The sequence below is a fragment of the Sarcophilus harrisii genome, chromosome 2 (genome assembly GCF_902635505.1).
Source record: "Sarcophilus harrisii chromosome 2, mSarHar1.11, whole genome shotgun sequence".
NCBI lineage: Eukaryota > Metazoa > Chordata > Mammalia > Dasyuromorphia > Dasyuridae > Sarcophilus > Sarcophilus harrisii.
The window spans coordinates 566,412,117-566,429,302 of NC_045427.1; the positions used below are offsets into that span (position 1 = coordinate 566,412,117).

At 38.3% G+C, this 17,186-nt stretch overlaps 2 protein-coding genes across 9 annotated transcripts in view; one reads left to right on the forward strand and one right to left on the reverse strand.

Annotated features, from left to right (window-relative positions):
* The window catches only part of BBIP1 (BBSome interacting protein 1), a 38,428-nt gene extending 22,805 nt beyond the window's left edge, over positions 1-15,623 (reverse strand). The window contains exon 1 of one of the 5 annotated variants that reach the window (XM_003755395.3): positions 15,237-15,623. The gene's annotated coding sequence lies outside the window, so the exon portion shown is untranslated. Of the gene's footprint in view, positions 1-9,163; positions 9,294-15,236 lie in introns of those variants that run through there. The other 4 variants (XM_012541237.3, XM_012541240.2, XM_031955843.1 and 1 more) reach the window with 4 other exon arrangements.
* A 100-nt stretch (positions 15,624-15,723) lies between these two features.
* The window catches only part of SHOC2 (SHOC2 leucine rich repeat scaffold protein), a 142,357-nt gene continuing 140,894 nt past the window's right edge, over positions 15,724-17,186 (forward strand). The window contains exon 1 of one of the 4 annotated variants that reach the window (XM_031955836.1): positions 15,724-15,779. The gene's annotated coding sequence lies outside the window, so the exon portion shown is untranslated. The other 3 variants (XM_031955837.1, XM_003755384.4, XM_031955835.1) reach the window with 3 other exon arrangements.

Sequence of the window (17,186 nt, forward strand, 5' to 3'; positions counted from 1 at the left end):
TACAGTGAATGGTTGAAGTGAAAATTGAAAAATCCATCAGTAACCTCCTGACAGAAACCCTAAAATGAAAATTCTAAAGAACATTATAGCCCAAATCCAGAGCTTCCAGCAAGCAGACAGAAAGAGTTCAAGTATTAGATCACACAAGATTTAGCTGCTACCACTATAAAAAAGTGGAAAACTTAAAAAACAGCACTCCAAAAGGCAAAAGATGGAGGTTTCTACAAGAATAACTCATCCAAGCAAGACTCTGCATAATTCTACATAGGGAAAACAATGAACCTTTAATTATATATAAGATTTTTGAGCATTCTTGATGGAAAGAACAGAACTGAAACTTTGAAATATGAACACAAGTCGACACACTTCTGTTATATTCTGATGATTTTAAAAGAAGGAAAGAAAAAATCTCTCTCTCCATCCTGGAAAAACAAAAAACCAAAAATGCTCACTTGATTGATTCATTTTGTAGCTAAACTCTTAAAATAAAAAAAAAAATTGTCTATAGTAGACACGTTCACTTTTTCTCCTCTTACTCTCTTCTTTACTCCTTAAAATTTATTTTGACATTATAATTCTAACAAAACAGATCTCTTCAAAGTTATTATTATTATTATTTTTTGCCATATCCAATGGTCTTTTCTCTATTCTCATTCTCCTTGAACTTTCTATAGCCTTTGAAAAGCAATGATCAACCTTCTTGCTTCTTTATGTGCTTTTAGAATACCACTCTCTCCTAGTTCTCCTACATAATCTGACTGTTCCTTCTCTGTGTCCTCTTTTAGATCACATCCTTTAAAAGAAGTAGTCCCTCATACTCTGTCCTGGGCCACCTTCTCTTCTCTCTGGATACTTCTTCAGGTGACCTCTTCAACTCCTATGAATTTAATTACCATTTTTTTGCTTATGATTCTCAAATCTATCTTGTCCCAAGCTCTCTGACTGTCTTTGAGACACCTTCATAACTTAAACTTCATAGGTCCAAAACTGAACTTATTTTTCCTCCTAAATTCTTCTCCTATCTTCTCTGTTGCTCTTCAGGCCAACAGCATCCTTCTAGTCTCTCAGCTTGAAACCTGGAAGTTATTCTGGTGATATCACTTCCCCTTGATATGCAGCCCCTCTCTCTTTCTCCCTCCCCCCCAATCTGTTGCCAAGGCCTGTTGGTGTTTCCTCAGCAATATCTTTAAATACTTTCCCTTCTGACACTGCCACCACACTAGGGCAAGTCCTAATCGACTTATCCTTGATTATTGAAGTAGTCTGTTGTAGTATCTGAAGTATCTGCCTAAAGTTTCTTCCCATTCTAATATATCTCTGCCACAGAAGTGATTTTTTTTCCCCCTAAAGATCATTATTACTCTCTATCCTTATTCAGTAAACTCCATGATAAAACCTAAAATGCTTGATTTGGCATTCAAGCCCTTTGTATCCTATCTCCCTTCAACCTATCTAGTCTTCTTATATCTTATTTTTTGATAAGTACTTTTTAATACAGTGACAGTAACATCCTCCTGGTAAACAAGACACTCTTCTGGCTTGGGTTTTTTCCTGGCTGTCCCCCATGCCTGGAATGTTCTTCCTTCTCAATGCTGTTTATTGACTTCTCTGGTTTCCTTGAAGTCTTAACTAAAATTCCACAGATTAATAGAAGACTTTAGTTATCTCTTATTAATTCTATATATAGCCTGCTTTGTATATATTTTTTGCATATTGTCACTGATTAGATAGTAAGCTCTTAAATGGTAAGGACAATCTTTTGCCTCTTTTATGTATCCCCAGCACTTTGCATAGTGTCTGGCATATAACAGGCAGTTGATAAATGTTGAATGATTAATTTGATTGATTGGGCTAGTTTACCTCTACCACCCTCAACCCCACCTCCCTATCAATGCTGAACTTATTAACACTTGGTCTTTGCAGCTCAGAACATCCAAACTCAAGAGATCCAACAGGTTGAGAATATAGAAATATTTATTTTATATATATTTTGTATATACTTATATATGTTTGTTGTCATTAAAATTCATGCTCTTTGAGCACAGAAATGGTCTTATTCCTTGTTTTTATATTTTTAGCACCTAGCAGTGTTTGACACATTGGAGAAATAGAATAAATGTTTCTTTGGTGATTATGGAATATGGAAGAGGTACTCATAAGGCCAGAGAAGGGAAAATGGGTTCCTTTTCAAAAAATGGAAACGATTGTAAACTCATCAGTAATCATAACTTCAATTTGAAGAATTTCTGGTGAACATCTAGAAAAGGAAGGAAGTAGTGATTAGAAAGCCAATGTACCTTCATCAAGAACAAGTTATGCTAGATCAGTTTACATTTTCTTTCTTCTAAACTGGCAGCTTTCTTTTTCTATTAAATAGGTGAATGTTAAGCCTGTCTCATGGAAAGAGGTGGCTCTTTGCCAAGGCAAATCCCTTTAAACACACAAGCCGAGCAGATTGTTTCTTCTATCAGGGCCTTTTTCTCACTTATTTTCAACTTCTTCCTGTCTACTGGCTGTTTTGGTACTGCTAACAAAAATAATTCTCATCTAAAAAACAAACAAAAAGATAATCTCAACCAAAAAATCGTCAATTATTGGATCCATTCCCACTAGCTATAGTTTCATATTTCATCTCTTTTTTGCAGCTAAACTTCTTGAGAAGGCCATCTCTGTTGCCTCTACTTCCTTTTCTTTTGTTGTCTTCTAACTCTTTAGAACTTGACTTGTGATCTCATCATTCAATTGTAATTGCTTTCTCCAACTGCTACTATGATTTTTACCACCATCACTACTATTGCTAGCTAACATTTTTATAGCATTTATTGTGTGCCAGGCACTGTGCTAAAAATAATTTTTTTTAAATTAAAGCTGTTTATTTTCAAAACATATGCAAAACCTTGTGTTCCAATTTTTCTTTTCCTTTCCTTCCTCCCTCAATCCCTCCTCCTAGATGGTAATCCAATATATATTAAACATGTACAATTCTTCTATACATATTTCCACAATTATCATAGTATACAAGAAAACTCAAGATTAAAAAGAAAAAAAAAAGGAGAAAGAAAACAAAATGCAAACACACAACAATAAAAAAGGTGAAAACACTATGTTGTGGTCCACATTCAGTTCCCATAGTCCTCTCTCCAGGTGCAGTTGGCTCTCTCCATCACAAGACCATTGGAGTTAGCCCGAATCACCTCATTGTTGAAAAGAGCCACATTCATCAGAATTGATCATTATATAATCTTGCTGTTGCTGTGTACAATGCTCTCCTGGTTCTACTCACTTCACTTAGCACCAATTGATACAAGTCTCTCCAGGCCTTTCTGAAATTATCTTCCTGATTTTAGGGGATTGAGAATGAGAGTCTCAAAACAAAATTTACATTTAATGCATCATTTCACTCCTTACTCTAAATCCTTGCAAACTGGTTTTACTTTCTATCATTTTATTGAAACTATTCTCTCAAAAGTTAACAATTATATCACTGTTAAATCCAATAACTTTTCCTCGGTCTTTATTCTACTTAAATTCTATGCAAGATATGACACTGTTGATATTTTCCCTCCTTCCACTAACATTCCAATATCTTGCTTTTCTTTTCTTTTTTTTTTTCTTTTTGCTGAGGCAATAGGGGTTAAGTCCCTTGCCCAGGGTCACACAGCTAGGCAGTATTAAGTGCCTGAGAGCAAATTTGAACTCAGGTCCTCCTGACTTCAGAGCTGGTGCTCAATTCACTTTGCCACCTAGCTACTCTAACATTCCAGTGTCTTTTTCTCCCTTCTTCTATATATACTCTCCTCCTCTGACTTTAGACAGGGCTCTTTTCTACCTCTATTTCTTCTTTGTCCTTTGAAGATATTACTTCTGACTTGTGTATTCCCAAATTATTGAAGAACATTATTGCTCTTCTCTTTCTTTATACTTTCTTGGCAATTTCATGAATTCCTACTGCTTCATTTACTACCTTAATGAAGATAACTCAAATCTCTCTCTAATCTTGAAAGCTCTCTTGAACTCCAGTCCCAGAGCTAGAACTCTTTTACATATCATGTTTACTCAGATGTCTTACCAATACCTCACTAACATCTAAAGCCAAATTTTAAAAATAATATTATTATTTGTATCTTCTAGCATATATCAAGGTATTTTATACATAATTGGTATTGAATAAATGCTTATGGAATTGAATCGAGGGAATACAATCTTAAATGTGCAAAAGACTGAAATTTATGTTCTTGCTTCATATGACAACTGACTTTCTATTTACCCTAGATAAGTAAATGTTTCATATAGAAAAAAGTTTTCTACTTAACTTGCTTAAAAAACATTTTGAGAACTCTAAAGTGAAGTTTATTTTTTAAAAAATAAATAAAATGGGGAATAGCCTTCTCAATAGTGCAAAGAAGCACACACACACACACACACACACACAAATGGGGAACTGATTGATGCCCACACCAATCATATTTAAATAGAATAAGAATAAAAAACATTAATGGATAAATTTTTTAAATAAAACAAATACTTATTGGGCTATTTAGGAATAACTAATAACTTCTTTTAAAATGAACTGTATCCAACTTGTTTGAGAAGATAAAAACTAAATAATTTATTCGCTATCATACAAGCCTAAGATTAGAACCTTAATTATTAGAAAACGGGAATATATTCTTTAGGTAGAAATAGAACTTTTTTTTTTTTAATTCAAAATTTTACTTTTTTCAACAAGAAGTCAAGACAATGATTTTAAATAACAAAACATGGCAAAGTCTATTCTAGATATTTGTTGGTAACTTTAAAGGCAGCTTATTAAATCTGTCATGAAGTTCTGTTGTGATGATCTCCATAGCATTTGTATTAATTCTTTCCATATCATAATCAATCCATAATTCCTAAACAAAGGTTCACCTTAAGTCTAAGTAAAGCTTCACTTTGTAAGCAAGGCTCCACTACTGCAAAAAGCACACATACAGAAAAGTATTTTCCATCTCTACAAAACATAAGAAGTTTGTTCAGTCTTTTTTGGTGGTGTTATATTGTCCACCCCGAGATCAGCATAAAGATAAATTTAAGCAAGACTTCATTTTAACAGTATGATGAATGGCAACAACCAAACTTCATTTAACACAAACCAAATACAAAGATGGTCAGCAAAATTAAGCTGGGTAATGATGATGAAAAAAAGAAACATTTAGTGGGTTATAACTAGACTAAGTTTTCATTGTGTAAATCTCCTCAGGATGTATCACAACCAGTTCACATTTTTAAAAAACCCCTAAAAAACAAAAAACAAAACCCCCATGAATCAAAGACTTTTTTCATTTGTCCAAACAAATTCAGTGATATAAGACAATAAAATATTAAACAATGTGAAGCAATCTGGCCCAGAGAAATGCTTACACTTTTCACGGAAGATACACATGCAGATATAGATAAAAAAGTATTCATTATTTTTAAAATAGTATTTCCCCCCAATTACAGTGAAGACAATTTTTAGCATTAATTTTACAAGGTTTTTTGAGTTTCAAATTTTTTTTTTCCTTTCCTCCCCCCCTTCCCTTCCAAAAATGGTAAGCAATTGGATATAAATTATGCATGTACTATAATGTAAAACACATTTCCATATTAGTTATCATTGTGAAAAATAAACAGATCAAAAGGAAAAAAATCATGAAAAAGAATAAAGTGGAAAAAAATGTTTCGATCTGCATTCAGAGTCTATCAGTTCTTTATCTGGATATGAATAGCATTTTCCTTTGTGAATCCTTTGTATTTCTTTTGGATCACTGTATTGCTGAGAAGAGTTAAATCATTTCATGGCTGATCATCACAGTGTTGTTGGTATTGTGTACAATGTTTTCCTAGTTCTATTCATTTCACTGTGCATCAGTTTGTACACCTCTTTCCAGGTTTTTCTGAAATCTGCCTGTGTTCATCATTTCTTATTCATTCATATATCATATACCATCGCTTGCTCAGCCATTCCCCAATTGATGGGCATCCTCTATTTTCAATATTTTGCCACCACAGAAAGGGCTGCTATGAATATTTTTTGCATATGCAGGTCCTTTTCCCTTTTTTTAATGATCTCTTTAGAATACAGACCTAGTAGTGATATTGCTTAGATTAAAAGGTATGCACATTGTGGTTGCCCTTTGGGCATATTTCCAAATTGCTCTCTAAAATGGTTGGATCAGTTTAAAACTCTAACCAAGAGTGCATTAGTGTACCGATTTTCCTACATCCTCTCCAAACATTTATGATTTTCCTTTTTTATCACATTAATCAATCTGATAAGTATGAGGCAATACCACAGTTGTTTTAATTTGCATTTCTTTAATCTAAAGTGATTTAGAGTACTTATTAATATGCCTAAAGATAGCTTTGTTTTCTTCATCTGAAAATTGCCTGTTCATATCCTTTGACCATTTATCAACTGGAGAATGGCTTGTATTCTTATAAATTTAACACGTTTCTGTATTTTTGAAAAATGAGGCCTTTATTAGAAATTCTTGCTTTCACAAAGAAAAGATTGCTTCCAAGTTTTTTGCTTTCCTTCTTATCTTGATTAAACTGGTTTTGTTTGTATAAATATTTCTTATCTTAATATAATCAAAATTGTCCACTTTATGTTCAGGATGCTCTTTACCTCTTGTTTGGTCATGAATTTTTCCCTTCCCCATAGATCTAACAGACAATTCCTAGTTCTTTTAATTTGCTTATGGTGTCACCCATTGTGTCTAAATAATGCACCCATTATCTTGGTATGTGATGTGAGATGTTGATCTATACCTAATTTGTTTATTATTATTTTCCAACTTTTCCAGTAGTTTTGCCAAATAGTGAGGTCTCATCCCAAAGACTGGGATCTTTGGATTTATCAAATACTAGGTTACTATGATTATTGACTACTGTATCTTATGTACCTAATCTATTCTCTGATTCATCACTCTATTTTTTAGCCAGTACCAGATAGTTCTGATGATGACGGTTTCATAATATAGTTTGAGATCTGATATTGGTAATCTACTTTCCTTTTTATTTTGTCTTTTTAAATTAATTCCCTTAATTTTCTTGACCTTTTGCTCTTCCAAATGAATTTTATTATTTTTTCTATCTCTCTCAAAAAATGCTTTGGTAGTTTGACTGGCATGACACTATATAAATAAATTAGGCAGAATTGTCATTTTTACTATTTTGGGCATGCTTTTTACTGTGTTTACATTCATCATTAGACAATTAAATGGACTGGCTCAGTGAGGTGAAAAAAGTATTACTTTTCCACATATACATATATTGCTAATATGCTACGCATTACACCTGGACAAAATAATTGAAATAACTTGGAAATCAAAGCTGCCATTTCTAGTCCTGCAATTAGCCAATAGACATTCATTCATTGTGACATACCATCTAACTGTGAAGAAAAAGAATCATAAACATCACTATAAAAAACAAAAGGCTTATACATTTTCCCTTAAATTTTTGTCCATTTAAAAAAAAAAAAAAGTCTGGCTAACTACAAATTAACAAGAGCCAGACAAAGAGTCAAAAGGAAGTTAAAGGGTGGGAAGAGAAGGGTGAATTACAGAATGCATTTGCAACTTACATTAATTTATTTAATTAAATGAATTCAATTTAAATTAGATTAGATTAACTGTAGTAGACACAAAAGAAAAGCTAACAGTAGACTTAGTTTGATATAAATTAAATCTAACAGTAAACTCATCCTACCCTTCTTAATGCTTTATAATTTACTAATGAATAGAATACTTGGCTCATGCTTACTAAAAAAAGATATCTAATACCTGCATCATGAAATTACATTTTTTTAATTAAAGCTTTTTATTTACAAAACATATGCATGGGTAATTTTTCCAACATTGACCCTTGCAAAACCTTTTGTTCCAAATTTTCCCCTCCTTCCCTCCACCCCAAATTACATTCTTATTAACAATAAGACATTCTGTGAAGGAAAATAAATAGGCTATGTGTGAAATGTTTTTGAAATTCATCTTTTTCTCACAACTATCAAAACATTCACTCACATTAACCCCTCACCCCCCCAAAATTAAGCAAAAGTAGAATAAGGATTGGGGGTGCAGGGAAAAAAGGGTTTAAACTACACTAATTACAGCATAGTGATTAACAGTGATTCAAGACTACCAACTAAGAGCTGGCCAAAACAAGATGTCTTCAATACATGGCTAAAATTAAAAATTAAAAAAAAAATAAGAATTCATTGCAGTGAGATAAAAAAAAAATTCTCCCCCAAAACAAACTCTCATATATATACATATAAATACAAAACTCCAGCTCTTTTTTTTTTTCTTGTTTGATTTAATACAATTTTTATAGTTATTCTGCAGCAACTACAAGAAGTTTCTCCACTAGTCTCTCACTGTGAACCATTACACAATGATATTAGACATTCCATATAGGCATACTATTACTATTTAGTCCTATGATAGCTAGTCAATGAGCCAAAGATGATTTCATCCCATAAATTTACCAGACAAGCCTATTGCCAAATCTGAAACTTTCTCTACTGAAGGATATTGTCATATTTTGCTGCAGAGCAACTATATGTCCCTTTCTTTTCTAAAGGATTCTGCAACTGATTCTCTTGATTGTCTATTTGTTCAAAACAAAGTACCAGCTAATCAAGATATTTTTTTCTTTTTCACAGAGGCAAGTGCCATGTAAAATAAATTAAAGACCAAATACCAAAACATTAATAAAACTATTGAAGGTAGATTTTAAAGCATTTATGTAAATATAATTCATAATATATATTTTTTTCTTTTCTTAGTCACAAAGCTGTGGTCATACGTCAAGGACTTCCTCTGCAGAACCTCCCCAGCATAATCTAAAATGTCAGTTGGTTAAACAGTTTATGTAGGGTCCTACAATGCTGAGTGAAAAATGTATATTGTCATGGATTCTTGGATGAAACAAGCTGCTGCATAATCAAGTTCCGAAAAATCCCTGAGTTGAATATAGTCAAATATAAACCATGACAGGCAATGATATGAAAAATACAAAGCAATCCCATTGAAATACATAGTGAGTTGCCCATCCAATAATTAAACTAGCAACAAAGTATTCAGATACTGGTTCACAAATTGTTACAGGCTGTATACTGATTCATAATTTGGTCTACCTGATCATTCTGGATTCACATTTCCATAATCCTCCTCCATAGTCCTCCAGTTTGATCTAATACCTTCTTCCTTATCAAATACATCATTCCTGTCACACATCTGAACCCAGTAACAATAACATGCACCAGACTCCTCCCCTCCTCTTCCCCCCTCCCCCCCATTTGTTGTCAGCGCAGAGGCTGCAGCCTCTGAGGGAGCCAGCGGAGGGCCCAGAGGTTGAGAGGGAGCGCTGCCTGCATCGCCAGTCTGCCCCTCAGCGAGTTCTGGGAGCCCTAAACTCCCTGCACTGCCACTTTGGGGCCAGAGCCGGAACTGGTGCAGCAGATTCTCGGACCTCTTGGTTCCCAACACCGCCCCTGGCTGGAGGCCGTGGGCTCAGCTCTGGCTGCAGCTTCAGCACCTCCAGCACCTCCAGCACCTCCTTCCTCCTCCTCGGTTAATCTGCCGGCCAGCTCAGCTGCTGGGGAATTTATTATCTGGATTCCCACTTTGTCACTTTGCACATTAAGGAAAGCGGCTGCTCCCACCCCAGACAAGAAGGTGCACGCCCGACATGAAAATTTTTAATGTGGCAAACTTAAAGAGAAGAAACGGCTAAAAAGTCAGGTAAAGAGCACGTAACTGAGAAAAGTGCTGTCCACTATCACATTCTTTCTTGTTCAGCAAACAATACCCTTTTTAGCAGAGTATTTGGACTGCTGCCGTTCATTTGGTATCAGCCTGCTTGATATCATGTTACACAGTTGGAAACTGTACAGATTCTGTTTTACTATCAGGCATCTATCTGCGGGTAGGATAATGTGGCAACATGTTCAATTTGGCTAATTAACTTTTAAGACTCATGGAAATAAAATGTGCAGGGCCTAGCTTCTAAAATGAGCCTACGATGAAAATCTTGAAGTGATTTTTGGCTAACACATATATAACTTTAAACGGTATTACACTCTTAGTGAAAATCATAACCTCCCGCCTCCATTGAATAGCATTTTCTACAGACTTTATTTAGAAGCTGAAGTTGAAGGCTTCGGTCTTCAGGGAGGATAGAGTTCATTCCAAGGCTGAACTCAGTGTGACTAGTCTGACTTGTCTAGCTATTCCCAAATTTGAAATGACATATCCCATCTACATACCTCTACATAGGGGGTCTCTCTCTCTTTCTCCCTCCCTCCCCCATCCTCTCCTCCTCCTCCAACTGGGATACTCTTTCCTCTTAGTGGAGCTAAAGCTGAGAAGCTGAAGTTTCTCAGGCTCTAGCTTATTTTCAGGCTCAGCTCAAGTATCACTTACAGCCTACACAAACAAGGCCTTGCCAGGCCTCTTCCACTTTTTTACTGTTTCCTTCATAATCATTGCTACAATCATAATCAAGCTTCGAATGAATTGAATGACTGATTTAGATTGGTGCAGAACTACATCTTTATTGTCCTAAAGGGAATTTTAATTTGTCTTACCAATTTAGAGTAATTAGCCAACCTTTTAACAGACAATTTTTTCATGTCTGGTTTGCTGTTAAGTTTAATTATACAGATAATTTACATGTTTCTTCTTTAAGAATATTCTAGCCATAGAATGTTTTTCTTATTATGACTTTAATCTCAAGATTATAACCTTCAGGACAGAAGTGTAAGGTGCCAAACACTTTTATGCCTATCGAGCAAAGAATGAATGTTTCATCTCAGGGACTTGACCAGCTCTTAATATAGAATTGTACTGGCATTTTCTAAACATTAAATAAATAAGATATGGTAATTCTGGAGTATAACCTGACTCCCAGTATTAAAGGATCATCCTTAATATGTAAATACATGAAGCCCAAGTAAATAAAACTGCAAAAAATTTCAGGTAGTCAAGAATATCATTGCCCAAGCTGGAATGTGACTAGGCTGGTGGTTTACCTTGATATCTACTCGATAACAAAATTCATCACATTTTGAATTGCAAAGCCCACACATCTTTTAACAACTGCCTACAGGCTTCTAAGAGTCCTACAGAAATTGGTGAAACAATGCTGACACCAGTACATTTTGCTACAGACTGCCTACACCCGAGATGATGCAATGTAATGAAGGAATACTTTGCTGAAGGGAGGCAGCTTTTATGGCTAATAGAAGGAGAAAATACAAACTTTACAGGTGGAGACAGAAAAGTAAATGCCATGTTACCTCCAGGAACTAGCTAGTTCTCTATAAAACATACTTTACAGATATAGCACATACATCTGACATATATTTAAATGCTGGATAGGCTTTAAAAAAAATAGTAAATATATTCAGCTGAGTTGGAAAAGATCCTAAAGGGTCCAGAAAATTTTCTATGAGGTCAGAGTGACTTATCAAGGTAAGAAAAATCATTTTCCTGTTCATAAATTCTGCAAGTAGAGTGGAAGAGTGAATTGAGAGCTGTCCTAAGTAAGAGTACAGGAGATCTGGGGTCAAGTTCTACTTTTTAACAAAGATAAGTAATTTAAACTTCCAATACCCTAGAAACTCTTTAAGATTCTAAGTTACAGCTTCCTTACTAAGAGTTTCCTGTATTAATGAAATCATAGTTTTAGTTTCTGCCCCGAGGCACCTCCCTTCTTCCCCATGTTCTGGATTTTAAAAATTAGCTAAGTGACAATATGCACAGCATATAATACAAATGATACACAGTATGTATAATAAGAAAAATGAATAATAGTTAGCATTTATATAGCAAAATGCTCTATAAATATTTTGTCATTTTACCTTCTCAACAATGCTGGGAGGTGATATTATTACTCCCATTTTACAGTTGATGAAGCCAATAGAAGTTAAGTAACTTGTCCAGAATCACACAGCTAATAACTTGATGAAGTGGAATTTGAAGATAGTCCTGACTCAAACTCCAGTTTTATATACACTGCGACATAGTTGTCTCTGATATGAGCAGAGCACAACAAAAGAGGAAATAACACAACATAGATAAAAGTCTCTGCCACCAAAGAGTTAACAGTCTAGTAGGGAGAGGTTACTCTAGCTATAATGCATAACATTACATGATAAGTAGATTAGGGGATTATGCAATAAGGTGATAAGTGAGATCTAAGGGAGAACTTGCAAATAACTAGGGTCCAAGAAAAAACAAAAAAAAACAGTGCAACAGAGAAGAGGGTCAGAAACTTTTAAGTAGAGATGGAATTCAGTTTGACTTTGAGTGATAAGGAGGAATTCAGGAGAGCATTCTAACCACAGAAAAAAAGCTTGAACAAAGGCATTGGAGGTATTATGAGACTAGTGCAGCACATGTTCTGTGTGTAATAGGGCAGGACCTTCAATGCTTCCTGACCAACTTTGAGTTAGCCAGTTAACTACGAGTTCTAGTTGTTTTCCAAGGTATTTATTTTAGATGTAGGGATTCAATTAGAAAGGTATCAAGGGTATAGACACAACCCTACCAAGGAACTTTAGATATTTTAATGACTACTCACAGACAGAAAATGGGTGGAGGGTGGGGAGAGGGTAATTTTTAAAAAAGTCTATAGTTCTGTGGCAAGAACCAAAACCTCATCCTGGACCTTCATGTTTACAAAGAATTTTCTCAGTTCTTGACTTTTGTGCTGCATTGACATTGCTGGCTACAGTCTCATGAATATTCTCTCCCCTATATGAGTTTTCCTGACACTACTTTCTCCAGATTCTCTTATCAATCTGACTACTTCTCAGTTTGCTTTGCTGTACTTCATCCATATCACATCTTAAATGTGGTTTTCACCAAGGATCTAACTTAGATCTGCTTCCCTTTGCTCACTATTACCTCTTAGTGATCTTATCCGACCCCCAAGAATCTAATTAGTTGACTCAGATTTACATGTCCAGCCCAGGTTTCTCCCTAAACTTCAGTACTGCATCACTAACTACCTGCGGTATATTTCAAACTGGATGGCTTACAGACATCTTAAATTCAACATGCCCAAAACATAACCCATTATCCTTTTCCCCTAAATCAACCTCTCTTCCAAAATTCTCTCTTTTTTCCAAGGCACTATCCTTCTTCCAGATTCCCAGATATCATAACCTTAAAATTACTCTTGACTTTTCCATTGTAGCCCACACACCCAATCATTTGCCAAATTTCATTGTTTCTATTTTTTCTAAATCTCTTGCATCTGACTTTCTTTCTTTCTACTCACAAATTTCAGATTCACTTATCATCTAAACATTTTTCTCCTAATTGGTCTCCCTGATTCAAATCTCCATGCAATACATGTCTTCCACACAAGTGTTCAAGTGATTTTTCTTCAGTATATTTTTGTTCATTTAATTATTTTACTCAATCAACTCCAATGGCTACCTTTAAGAAAAAAAAAAAAACAAACTTGTTTTCCCTTAACAGCTTTTTACAATCTGGTTTCAACCTGCTTTTCTAACATTTTATTTATTCTTCTTTCTGCACTCTAAGTAACAGCCAAATTGATCTTCTTGCTGTTCCTAATTCAGAACACTCATTTCCTGTCTCTGTGCCTCTGAACTCACTTCTCACCCCTGCCTCATAGAATTCATCTTTTCCTTTGGCTCAAATACTGTCTTCTATATGTATTCTTTCCTGATTCCAAAAACTGCTAGTATCCTTTTGCCCTATCTTACCTTGATTTTATTCTCTTCATATTTAGCCTCTATATACTCATCTAAGTACTTGTTTACTTTGGTAAAATGTTGGCTCTTTGAGAGTGGGAATTATTTAATTACTTGCAAGGGAAGAACCTGGGACATGATAAGCGTTTAACAAATGCTTAATTAGGGAAAGCTAGCTGGCTCAGTGGAAAGAGCACCAGCCTTGAAGTCAGGAGGACCTGAGTTCAAATTTGACCTCCGACACTTAACATTTCCTAACTGTGTGACCCTGGGCAAGTCACTTAACCCCAATTGCCTCAGCGAAACAAACAAATAAATAATGCTTAATAGAGGGGCTGCATGGTTTGACAAAGGGTGAAGGATAAAATTAGAATGACATGAGGAAAGTGGATGCCAGAAAATGAGTACAGGGGATCTCTTAAGTAGTCACTGATCTTGGTTTAATTATACTTTTACCGATTCATTCTCATTGCCACTAGGGTTGCTGAAGCCCACTAATCTCACGCCTGGCCTACAGAAACTAGCCTCCTGGTTCATCTTTGTTTCCAGTCTTTTACCTCTTATCTTCCTTGATTCTAGATTAATTTTCCTAAAGCAAATTTCTGATCATGCCAATCCTATTGGTCAAAACTCAGAAACTTCAATGGTTCTCTGTTGTCTAGAGGGAATAAAGTTCAAACTATTCACCCAGCATTTAATGCCCTCCACAGTTCATCATTCCTAGTGCGCTTGCTTTTAACTTTTTCGCACTGTCCTATACCCCAAAGCCCCCTGAAAGCCCAAATCAAGTCTTAATCTTTTAAGTCTCTCTCTCAGCACGGAAAGAGGTGCTCAGTATCAGTGCAACTGAACTTTTCTCTTGCATCTTAAGAGACTGCTGAAACAGTTTACTTTTACTAAAGAACGAAATCTTAGGTTCATGGGAGAGTGTGGGGGAAAAAAATACTTTCAGTGCCTCTCCCCCAGTTTTAGCTTGACCAGATACAGGGGCTGAGAGTCCTTTCCGGGCTTCAGTGTCGTCTTCGGAGATGTGAGCTGCCAGACGGGAAGACCGCTACTCGCCCCGCCCCGTCCCCCTTTACAGCGCGTCACCAACACCTTCCCCGGCGGGGCGGGAGTGGGGTAAACAGGGGACCAGGCTCCGCCCCAGGATTGAACTCCTCCAGCGCGGCCTCCCGGCCCCGCCTCAGGACTCCGAGGCAGCGGCGGAGGGGGTGGGGAGTGGAGCCTGGGCCTTCCCAGAACGGGGTGCTCGGAGAGGCGGGGCCGGCCCTCGCAGGGAAGCTTCGGAGGCAAGCGGGGAGTTGGGAGCGGCGGCCCGCCCTCCTACCACCGGAAGATAGGAGCCGCCCATCCAAGTGGGCCGGCGCACAGCCACTCTTCCTATCAGTGGTCCGCTGCGTCCAGCCCGGACCTTCGCTTCTCTCCCCTCCACCCCCTTTCTGCCACTGGTCTTCTGGATAGAGCATCCCTTACTTACCTTGGCGTTCCAATCCCGTTTAGGTCTGGGTGCCCCCTGGGGGAGGGGAACTACGGCTGCGGAACTCTCTTGGCTTCCAACCCGGAAAGCAGCCAGACGACTTCCGGTTGAGATAGGCTTTACGGCCTCACGCTCTAGTTAGTTCATCGAGGTAAGGGGAAAAAGACACCTGAAGTAGAGCTACCCAAATGTGTGGACACCTACCCCACACAGGGCTGAGGGTGAAAGGTTTGAACTGGCACGTGTAAAGCAGGACGTCAAGTCATCTAAGAGTTCCTTTCTTGGGCCCGCTTATCACCTACCGATCAATTTCCTGACTCATCAGCCGTTGCCCCGGGAAACGAGAAGGTTGGGCGAAGGGAAAGCGTAACCATGAGACCGGAAATTGGAATAGTTTCCTTCATCCCAGCCCTTTTTTTTTTCCATCACTAAAAATGGCCGCCGCAGCCTCAACGCCAAAGTTGGGCAGTGCCGCTCTACTCACTAGCTCTATGACCCAAGAAAGAAAGGCAGCGGCACCTAGTGGATAGGAGACCGAGCATTGTAAGTCGAGTAGGGAACAGGGAGCGTAAGAATACTAATGCACCGTTGTTATTGGAGGGCCGCTTCCAGTCGTTTCCCCGGGATCACCCCGCCTTCCAGCCCGCATTCCCGCTCCCCTAGTGAGTTGGTGACGTCTGTACGCCGGAGGGCGGGGCTAGCAGGAGGGGCGGCCGGAGCGGTGTGTAAGGGGGGGCACGGGGATGGGGACGGGGGACTGGGCGGGGCGAACTGTGAAGGGGGGGCGGTGGTTGGGTAGCGCCGCTTCTGTAGAGGAGGAGGAGGAAGGAGGATGGCGGAGTCCGGGCTCTTGACGGTAACCAGGGAGCGCCCAGGCGGGGGGCGGCAGGTGGGGAGTAGTCACCCCCGCCAGGGAGATGGTGGGGGGCACATAGCACCCACATTCTGGAGTCCGAGCCGGGTTAGAGGGATCGCAACTTAAAGGAAGGGGCGAGGCCCGGAGCCGAGGGGACAGCAAGGCTGAGCTCTGAGGGGCCCGGAGGAGGCGCCGCCGCCGCCGTTTTCCTGGGCGTCCGGGCCGGGGGAGAGACTGTGCGGGCCGGGCCGTTGCGCCGCGGGGAGGAAAGCCGTTCCCGGCGGCGAGGGCTGCGTCTGACAGCAGCCGGGGCCAGGCCTAGGGAGGCTGCCCGGGACAGTTCCTGGGAGCTGGGGAGTGAGGGAAGCCCGGCGCCGCCGAGGGGGGACGGCCGGCGGGGGGCCCGGCCTGTCAGGGGCGGTCCCCTTGGGGCCGAGGAGGTGGGCAGGTGAGGAGCTCTCCTCTTCTCTCAAATGCGAGGCTCTTTTTTCAAGAAACACACACACACACACACACACACACACACACACACACACACACAATTTCCCCATCCCCACCCCTCGAAGACCCATGGAAGCTCGAGACTAAATTTTGGGTGTGTTTTTCTTGTGAAGGGAGTTGTAGGCATCCAAGGCTGCCTCCTTTGGGTATACCTCCTGGTGCCCAACCCTTGATAATTTAAAAAAATTTTTCTTATTATTAGCTATGAGTGGGAGCCAAGAACAGGGGTGCTCTGAACTAAAAGAAAGAAAAAAAAGAGTGATTGAATAGTAGTGGAGACTTTTTCAGACGAATATATATATATATATATATATGTATATATGTAATTCCTATATATACATATAGGAATATATATATAATCACTACATTCGTTGTTTTGTATTTCTTTTGCTTTCCTCTGCTCTAGTATGCTTGCTCAGGTGGGAAAATAATGACCTCAATGCAAAATCTTTAATTGACATGCATTAGAAATGGACTTAGTTGTTTGAATGACTGTATATTTAAAAACAGTTGGGATTAAATGTCTTGGCTTTTTGTGTGTGTATGTGTGTACACCCAGGAGAAAGATTTTTTTTTTTTTTAAAGTTATCAGA